This window comes from Oryctolagus cuniculus, chromosome 8 (assembly GCF_964237555.1).
Source record: "Oryctolagus cuniculus chromosome 8, mOryCun1.1, whole genome shotgun sequence".
Classification (NCBI taxonomy): domain Eukaryota; kingdom Metazoa; phylum Chordata; class Mammalia; order Lagomorpha; family Leporidae; genus Oryctolagus; species Oryctolagus cuniculus.
In genome coordinates this window covers 91435322-91445971 of record NC_091439.1, presented here as the reverse complement: position 1 = coordinate 91445971, position 10650 = coordinate 91435322, and positions in this window count along the sequence as shown.

The following is a 10650-nucleotide window of genomic DNA, read 5'->3' as shown; positions in this document are numbered from 1 at the left end:
GGAGGGGTTGGAGGAGTTATAAATGGGGTAGGAGGAAGACAAGAAGAAAATAGTGGAATAAGAGACTCAGAAATGATTCAAGGGCAAATAACTGGGCAAGACTTGGGCAGAGGAAAGAAGCAACTCAATAAAGAAGGAAGTCATCTCTCTAAGAAATGGTAATGAAAAACAACATAGTAGATGAGCTAACAAGCGAAAAAAATGGAGGGTATAAAAGAAGCCACTCACTGTGGGCTAAGCCTCCACCTGTGGCATCAGCATCCCATATGGGTGCCAAGTCTAGTCCAAGCTGCTCCTCTTTCTATCCAGCTCTCTGCTGTGGCCTGGGAAAGCAGTAGAAGATGCCTCAAGTCCTTGGGCCCCTGCACTCGCATGAAATACCCAGAAGAAGCTCCTGGCTCCTGGCTTTGGATCAGGCCTCATTCCAGTCATTGGGGCCATTTGGGGAGTGAACCAGTGGATGGAAGACCTTTCTCTCTGTCTCTCCCTCTCTCTGTCTATAATTCTGCCTGTCAAATAAATAAATAAATCTTTAAAAGAAGCCACTATGATTTAAGAGCCTCTTCTTAAAATGTTCTGAATTAAGAACAAAAAGCAGTAGAAGTTTTGCAGTTTACTATCTACATGGTACTTTAATAATGTCTCCAAAATTATTTTTATTTACATGTTTACTATATGACACATAATTAATTAGAGAGTTTGGGAATTTTCCAGGCCAATAGATACTAATCAATTAATTTATTGATCAAACATTTATAGAGTACCTCTCATGTGCCAGATAACATGTTAAATATGATTCATAAGGAGAGAAATGATTTCTTCTTCCTAGAGTTTACTTTTCAGTAGGAGAAGCAAAGGAGCAAATGTATGAAGAAGTGGTAAGCTTTCTGAAAAAGCTCAGTTTGTAATGTAAATATATAACTCAGGAACCTTCACCAGGCTGGAAGATCAGGGAAGACTTCTGGAGGAAGTGATATTTAAGTTGAAACTCATTTAAGAGTCGACCAGGGCTAGAAATATACAACAGTGCCAATCAACTGGAACTAAACTATCATAAAACTAAATTAAACTCAAAAATCACAAGGATAGAAATACGTTTCAACCCAAATTTATCTGCTAATGTCAAAAGCCATTCCTATTTGTTCCCACTGTTGGATTTGATTCAGTGTTCCCATTTGAATAGCTTTCATTGAACAGTGATTTTGGAAGGTCAAGAATTTCTAAGGTTCTAGAGACCTTAGTTCGACAGACACAAGGGTATGCCAAAAAGTTTATGGAAAAACTGAATTTAAAGATAAGTTGATTCTAGTACAAAATTTCTTTTTGAAATCCATGTATAGTTTTTTTCATAGCACGCTATTTCCATGAACTTTTGGAATATTTCATATCTTTTTAATTTTTCTGTTATTTAATCATGTTCTTGGTAAGAAATTTAGAACATAAATTTGTGAGGATAAATTCCATTTGTTAGAGCAAAATCAGATCATGTATGGTCCTGGGACCGTGGAAAAACCTTTTTTTTTTTTTTTTTTTTTAGTATGATGGTGCAGGAGCTGTGGAAAAAGCTTTGTTTTGGGTGAAATTTGCAAGTCTATAGCTTTCTGGTCAACCTTGTACTGCTCTGCAATCTCATATTTCTCTCTGTGTCACAGAACTCACTTTCCTGGTGTGTGAACTTCTGCAGTGCATCTTTTTGAAGGAAGCATCAGTGAAACGTCCGGGCATCTTCACATTGTTGGTATTAGTTTTCACAGAAGTGGCAATGACAAATCTGTGGCGTGTTCTGTGTAGTTGAAAGCCACTGCTCAGCCAGTGCAGGAAAGTCATGCTCTTGCCTTGGCGGCAGCCAGTAAAAATGATGACAATGGGCTGGGAGTGATGATGACCTACGTTTTTCTCACACGTTGACTGAAGTGTTTCTTGCTCTGGCTCTACAACTTTTGAGGCATATCTTCACGGGAGAATGTATAGGCATTTTGTGACACTTATATTAGCCTTTTTGTCACCACCAACTGGTGGTGACACCTCTGATAATCAGAGGCTGATTATCTCCTCTTGGATGTGATCTTTCAGAAATACATAGCAGATAGAGAATATCTGCCAGTTCCCTTGACAAAGGATTTTGGCTGCAGTAAAGCTTCCCTTCTTAGGCATTTTGACCTCAAGGTCATCCCTTTCAACCCTACCACTGGCATCAGCCTTCCTGGCTTCAGGTTCCCTCTACTTGGTGTTGGCTTCTAAGCCTTTTCATTGCCATCTTGAAAGACAGGGAAGAGGACCTATGGTATCTGACACAGAGCAGAAGGCTTCATCCTTGGGATCCACGATGTCCAGAATGAGACAGGCTCTACAGGGAACTATGGAGAGAAGGAAGTTTCCAATCACTTCTTTAGAATCTTACAGCTATATGGTCAATAGGTTTTCCAGGTTGAAAGACATACCCTGTGAGTAGAGCTCAGAGGCCTCTAGGAAATTGACTTGAGCTGGTGCTGTGGCGCAGCAGGTTAAAGCCCTGGCTTGAAACGTCGGCATCCCATATGGGTGCCAGTTCTAGTCCCAGCTGCTCCTCTTTCGGTCCAGCTCTCTTTTGTGGCCTAGGAAAGCAGTGGAAGATGGCCCAAGTGCTTGGGCCCCTGCACCCACGTGGGAGACCCAGAAGAAGCTCCTGGCTCCTGGTTTCGGATCAGTGCAGCTCTGGCTGTTGCGGCCCTCTGAAGAGTGAACCAGCAAATGGAAGACCTCTCTCTCTGTCTCTACCTCACTCTATGACTCTTATAAAATAAACCTTTAAAAAAAGAAGAAGAAGAAATTGACTTGAACTTCATATAAACTTCAGGGTTTCTTTTGGTGAGATTCTGTATCTCACTCAACTTTTAAGCTACAATTTGCACTGAACTGAGAGGAATCTATGTGAAGTACTATTTCCTCTGGTATGAGGTAGAAATTAACTTCCTCTCACACCTTGTTATGTCTTGGGAGAAGTCTTTGGGGGCAAGAAAAGTATTGGTGCTCCAGGGAATTCCTGGATCTATTGGTGAGATAATGGATTTCAAAGATACTGAGGCTGGATTTACAGTCTAAGGAGCCATAATGGCTTGAAATAGAGCCCAGAAGACAAAAATGACTTATAAGTTTGACCTCTGTCCTCTCCATTCTTGAGAGAGATCTCGGTATCGTGCCACCTCGTCTTCCATTCCTGCTGTCTTGACCTCGTTGTTCCACCTGTTACTGGTGCTTATGGCTCTCCTTGGGAATACACACCTCCTCTTGTTTGGGAATCCAGCACTTTCATGAAAACTTGTCTTAGCTTTTTTGACTCTTATATCTTAAGCACTAAATAACCACTTGAGATATACTAATGTCCACAATCATATCTTCCAGTTCTGTCTCACTATTTTATTAAAGATTATCTCATTTGAGTCTCATAAAAGGCAGGAGCAATTATATCCAAGTTTTACACATGTGGCTAGTGCATTTTAAACAAGGTCATAAAGTCAAAAAACTCATGAGTGAGGGGAGCTAGGATGAAAACCTAGGCCTTCGGGCAACTAATTTAGTATTTTTTTTACTTGATTATTTTGTTTTGATTTTTAAGTATTTAACTTATATACTTATTTTCCCATCAGAAAAAGTGAAACTTTCTTCATAAATATGGTTTTGGTCACACAGGACAGTCCTCTTAATCTGCAACAGAATCTGGATTTTCTAGTTTCTAAATCCCTATATTGTTTTTTACAGAGTTCATGACTCATGAGTTGAAGCAAAAGGAAGAATGAAAAAGGAAAAAGAAAAAAAAGTCTCACTGAAGATCCTGGGACAGATGGAGTCAAGATTTTAGAAAACTGGGGCAGCCTACTTAGGTGAGGAACTACTTTTTCATAACCTGAGGACATTATCTGCACTATCATTAAAGTATATTTTACCCAATACCTTCACACACTGGTCCAATGTTGCTCAATGCTTAAAGACACATATGGGTCAAGAGACAATAAAGTCGTGCTTCCATCTTCTTGATATGGTATTGAACAAGCTGTGCTATTAACGATCACATAGTTCAAACCTGCATTTTAAGGTTGAGGAGAGTCTGACCTATAAAGGTTAAATGCCCTGCGTGATATGCAGCAGTCAGAACTAAAACTTGGACATGACATGTGTAGGTCAATACTGTTTCTCTGTTTTAGCTAAAACATTAAGCTGTCAACTTATGATAATAAATGTATTTGGGACCCTTTTTAGATCAGATGAATCTGCATCAGTAAGGACCAGATATCAATATTTTTTCTGAAGCTTATCTAATGATTTTAAAATGCAGCCCAGGTGAGAACCAGTGTCCCACCAGGATACAAGAAAATATTGACAATATATGCAAATAATTTCTCTCAGACTAAGATGCATTATATGACAGAATATAATTTTATTGGTGTGTAATTTTAATAGGAGAAAATTTTAAATTAAATACATAATACCAGTAATGAAGACTTCAATAGGTATGGGTTTATTGCCCTGCATTAACAGTTTTACTTGACTCTTAGTGACACTGCAAAATAGTGAAAAAAAACAAAAAAAATTCTGGAATTTTTGTGTCACTCCACTGGATCTTCCAGGAGTTTTATCCCTAGGGTCTATATAAATGAGTCAATCCTAAATACTGTTTATTGATACTTAGAAATAGAAAGTAACTGAGATGCTTTGAAAAGATTAAAAGACAAGCAAGTTTAAAGCTTAAATATGTAGATTGTATATTTTGTACTTTTCCACATCTGAGAAGAATAGTAACATTAAATATTTGTAAGGTTATATAAATCCAGGGGTAACCATTGGCACAGTGGTTAAGACACTGCTTGGGACACTCACATCCTATATCGGAGTATTTGGGTTTTAAGTCCTTGCTCCTCCAGCTTCTTGCTAGTGCAGACCCCGGAGGCAACAGAAAATGGCTCAAGTGCTTGGGTTCTTGCCACCCACTAGGGAGAAGTAGGTTGAGTTCCCAGCTCCTGGCTTCAGCCTGGCCCAGCCCCAGCTGTTGCAAGCATTTGGAAAGTGACCAGTAGATGGAAAATCTCTCTCCATCTTTGCCTTTCAAATAATACTTAAAATTCAAATAATACATAAAAATTCATATGTAATCATGAAATAATCATGCAAATGGTCTAAATAGTAAAATGCAAAGTTCTTTGATTAAATGTGCTCATTTAAATGGCTGCTTTGTGTTTAAATGAGATGAAATGTTTGCTTAAAGAACAAACGTAAAATGGCCATAAAATAAATGGCTGTATGAAAAGATAGCATTTTAAGTGTAAAATTGTGCTTAAAGAGTAGCAATGTCAATGCAGGCAATGCAAGTAGGTATTAACTAAACATTAAACAGTAGTGCTTTAAATAGGTATAACTGCATTCCTAATTCATCATCACTGCATGTGTAATTCATGCTGTGTGGGTTTGTGTAAGTGACCAAGTCTTCTATTATTAGGGCACAACTCACAGCAATCCTAAGCAGTGTCTTCAGAATTAGGTTCCTAATAGCAAACACTATCTGGCTCCTTTTGATTTTGTGACTTTGGAGTGAATTTCCAGAGAATTCTGTTGATGAGATTCGTGGATGGCATTTTTGATGTGACATTTTTAGAATAAAACACAAAAAGCACAAGGAGCAATAATCTGCAAACATTTTGAAGATGGAAGTTGAAAGATTGGCTCACTGATTTTCTCCTTTATAGGAAGACAATAGCATAGAAAGTTCTTCTTAAGGAAAGGTCATTAAAACTATCTGCAAAGGGATGTTATTGCCCTTTGCAAATAATTTGATACCAAAAATCTCGAGAGACATTGATATTTACAGAAGTGTAAGAGAACATTGTACAAGGGGTCTTGAAAAAGTTCATGAAAAATTCACATTATACAAACTTATTCATGGGTTTCCATTTTTTTGCACCAATAGAAGTTTATATTTTATTCCATGAGCTTTTTATATTGCCCTCAAATATATTACGCACTCTGAACTTAAAGTGAACTGTAAATGTTACAGCTTAACGTGTACAAAGCAATATAGCATGTAGACACTGCAATCAGACTGCCTGGTTTTTTATAAGCTTAACAGGCATGGGCACAGTTCTTGATCTGTTTTGCTTTTGTATCATCTATAAAATAGAAATACACAAGTGCTTATTTCATAGCATTATTTTGAGGAATAAAAGAAGCACATATAGTTTAATTGACTTACCAAGTCAAAATATTAAGTATGAAGACTAGTTTCTTTTTCTATTATGATCATTTGTCGTATTTTAGATTTAGAATCAATATCAACTGCTTTCATGTTCCTTTCCAACTATAGTTCTGAATCTAAATGAAATAAAAAGTAGAAGAATCTATATTTTAATAAATCCACGCATGTAATCAGCTAATCAACCATCCATTGCATCCACTGAACATTCAAATGGCATGCAAAGTTTTAAATGTGTTGAAACCACTTTAAAAAAAATATTTATTTGAAAGGGAGGGAGGAGAAGGAGGAAGAGAGAGAGGGAGATCAATCTTCCATTCATTGGTCCACTCCCCAAATGCTTGCAACAGCCAGGGCTAGGCCAAGCTGAAGCCAGAAGCCAGGAACTCCATCTGAGTCTCCCATGTGGGTGACAGTAACCTCAAGAATTGGGCCATTACCTGCTGCCTGCCAAGTGCATTAGCAGAAAGCTGGATTGGAAGTGTGGAGTAACTGGACTTGATGTAAGATGCAGGTATCCCAAGTAGCAGCTTAATTTGCTGCACCACATACTATCAAGTTATTCCATGAGAAACCCTAATATATTTTTCTGTGAATTTTAAAACTTTCTCAGTTTTTATTTTCTTCTCTCTTAAATTACATATTGAAAGGAGAACAAGAGAATTTTTCTTTATGAATTCTTAAACCAATTAAAAAATGGATCAGTTTATAGAAAAAACACTTTTTTAAAAAAGGTAGGATAAAGTCTCCTTAATAAGAGTATCACTAAGTGAAACATGTGCTCCTTTCTTTCCCCTACTTTGTCTCTAAATGCATTAAAAAATTCTTTGTGTCAGTTATACTTGTATAACTGTATCTACCTAAGTCTAAACAATAATGTCATTACCAAGACATTCAATAGTTACTGAATTAGTATAAAAATGAGAAAATTGCCTAAGGAGCAGGTAGTCTGTTGGGTTGAGTCAAGAAGAAATACAGTCACTATGCCATGAAGATTATAGCGAGGGGCCGGTGCCGAGGCTCACTTGGTTAATCCTCTGCCTGCGGCACCAGCATCCCATATGGGCACCGGGTTCTAGTCCCAGTTGCTCCTCTTCCAATCCAGCACTCTGCTGTGGCCCGGGAAGGCAGTGGAGGATGGCTCAAGTGCTTGGGCCTCTGCACCCACATGGGAGACCAGGAAGAAGCGCCTGGCTCCTGGCTTCGGATCGGCATAGCTCTGGCATAGCTCTGGCCAAAGCAGCCATTGGGGGGTGAACCAATGGAAGGAAGACCTTTCTCTTTGTCTCTCTCTCTTACTGTCTGTCAAATAAAAAAAAAGATTATAGCAAAATATGGAACTCAGATTTTTGCATGGAATTTTTGCTTTATTTTCACTTCATAAAACATTTAACATGCATATTTAAAAATTACCATAAAAGGTATGCTTCATTCAAATAGATCTTGCGAAAGAGGTCTCATATAATTAACATCTGCTTTGAAATTAGTTAATTTTTTTCAAATATTAGCTTTTGATTGAACAAAATGTATGTTCATGTTCTCATATTTTGAATATTAAACATCACAATTTCATTTTGGACTGTTTCTTGTGTTTTTCAATGCCTTAACTGCAATAAATCAAGCAATACTATTTATTTCAGTAGTTCTTTCTGTAGACTCATAAAACAATTTAAAACATTTTGTGTTATGTAAAAATGAATTCACTGAAAGACCTATGCTCAGTTTTTCAATTTGAAAAGCAGTCATTATGTAATAAACAAGTGCACTAGCAGTCAATCGGAACCCCAACTTGAGGGAAGAAGCAAGAGACAGGAGAAGAATTTAAGGTTTTATAAGCCCTTGTCTGATGCTAAATGATGGCTCTTTGGCTAGGGTCCAGGACTTATTCTGGCTGTGGGCTACAATGGGTTTCCAGCTGTTACTAGTTTAAGGCCTGCTCTATCCAGAATTTCCTAACTCACCACCTAAAAGGACCCTCTTTTCATGTAAAAGGCTATTTTTATAGCCTTTCCCACTCAATATTGCTTATTGTTTGTTAGGCATCAGCTTTAAGCTTTAATTATTTTAAAACTACATGTCACAAAGCAACCATGAATTCTGTATCAGTTTAAAATGAGTACATTTTACCAGTCACAATACTCAATGTCTTCCCAAAAATATATGTCTTTATAAATCGGTATAGTTAGACCACAGATTTTCTCAGATTTCTAACCCCTTAGAAATTATCTCAATATCTCTCAAATTAGGAATTGCTAATCTAATGTCTTCAAGTCAATGCCCAGTGGAAAATGCTATGACTTGCTTAGTCTCTTCCAGAACTGTTCTATCTTCAAATGTGCTTTGTGCCTTTAAGAGGAGTCATGATTGCACTTTATACTATGTTTATATATTTAAATGAACGATTAATGAAAATTGTTCCCAATTAAAAAAAAAAAAAGAAGACGAAAACTATTTTGCGGAGGCAGTGGTGAATCTTCCCTGATGTGTCACAGTGGAGTCATTCCTGAAAACTAATGGGTAAAAAATTGAGTAAACATAGAACCAATAAAGAAGAGATTTCTTCACACCAGGTAAAATCAGCCCATGGAAGAGTTTGCTGCTGTGGAAAATTTTGATGATGATATCTCGCTTGCAAGCACCAGCTATAAAGTGAAAAATTCCTCCCCATACATCAATACCATAGAGCTGACTGTTGCCACTTGTGTCAGCATGGCCACATTCTCCCCATCCTGCTCCCACCCAATCTTGCTCCTTCTTTTGCTGATAAAGCACAGCACTCTAGTTGATGAAAGGAAGATGGTAACCAAGGCCAATTCCTTCTCCTTCCGGTCACTTCTTACAAGGATCTCAGGGTGTCACCTGTGAATCAGGAAATGCTCCCAGCTGACACCTCATTCTTCTTAATTCTGCTTTCATTCCTCAGAGACTTGAGCTACCCACCCCCCCATCCAATCTGCAGGAAAAAGCCATTTTGTAACCAGCAGCCCTTTTTCCTAATTTTAATTGACCTAACCTGTGATCACTATCAATACCATAATCCATTGCCATTATTGTATTTCTCGGTTCCATTTATTCTTTTACAAAACAGCAAGTTAGTGAGAAGCCATAGTGCTGGTTCTCTGGTCAGATTCAGAAGCTTAACTTAAGAACCAGCCTACCTCTGTTTGCAGTTCAGTGATTCATTTAACTCATGAATGCCGACCACCTACCAAGTAAGCCATCCCAAGCATCAGTGTTTCCATACACCAGGAGGTACTTGTAGTGAGCAGGAACTCCCTGCAAGGCTCTCAGCAAAGCACCTTCATTGTCTTCCTGTGAGTTAGATACAACTATCACCCCTAGTTTACACAGGAGGAAACTGAGGCAGATTAAATCCCTTACCTAAGGATTCACATGCAGTCTAAATGTTCACCACTCAAAGAAGCACGAAGTATTTGTTCGCAGCAGGAGTAAGAGTAAGGAGTAGACAGTAAGAGGCCTTGGAGTGAGGGAGAAAGGAGCCAAAACAAACAAGGAAAAAGGAAATTGTAATTTTAAAAAGCAATTACAAGTAGAAATAGAAAAGTAAGGAGGCTGTTAAGCCTCCCTCAAATTCCATTTTCTATTCAAATATGTGTACTGCTAAACTGACTTAAAATAAAGAGAATGTATGGGTACCTACAGATTGGAACAGGATGACGTACACATAGGAAAAAAAAAGATACAAAAGTGTTTTTTTTTGTTTGTTTGTTTTTGTTTTTGTTTTTGTTTTTGTTTTTAACAGACCCCAAGTTCCAGATCTGGAATCAGGCTACCAGGGAGTGAAACCGTCAGAGCTGTAAGAGATCCGCTAAAAAGGGATCTTTGTAGATTTCAGAAATCGCAGCCTCTGTGGAGAGCCATGAACGTTGCACTAGATTTGATGGTCAAAGGCGGCCATCCGCACCAAGGGTGACTCCATCAGCAAGAGCTGGAGCCGGCGGATAAGCCAAGGCACCGCGAGTGCTCCAGTCGGGTAGGGGCGAACCAGGTTGTCGGGAACCCAGTGACAGTAAAGACTGAGTGGCTTCACATTCATCGTAGGCCTCGTCGGGAAGGCAAGGGTAAGTCCTGGAAAGATTTTGAGCGGATGAGAAGGTTTGGGTGAGTTAACGGATAAGCAGCGCGTTGACGGCATAAAGCAGAAAACAGCGACTTGGGGCCGTTCTTCCTACGGACTCCCCTCTGCAGTGAGATGTGTCGCAGCGCTGTTGGAAGCAGAGGGGCTGGCAAGGACGCACGGCTGTGAAAGGCATTCCTGGGCAGCGGCGCCTTTGTATGGGAGGAGGGGAGCCCAAGGGCCAGGGGCAGACTAAGTATGTTCCCAAACAGGGAGTGAACCGAGTAGGACACACACACACACACACACACACCCCACTCTCCAAAAGCAGCTCCTGGAACGCCAGCCCTGG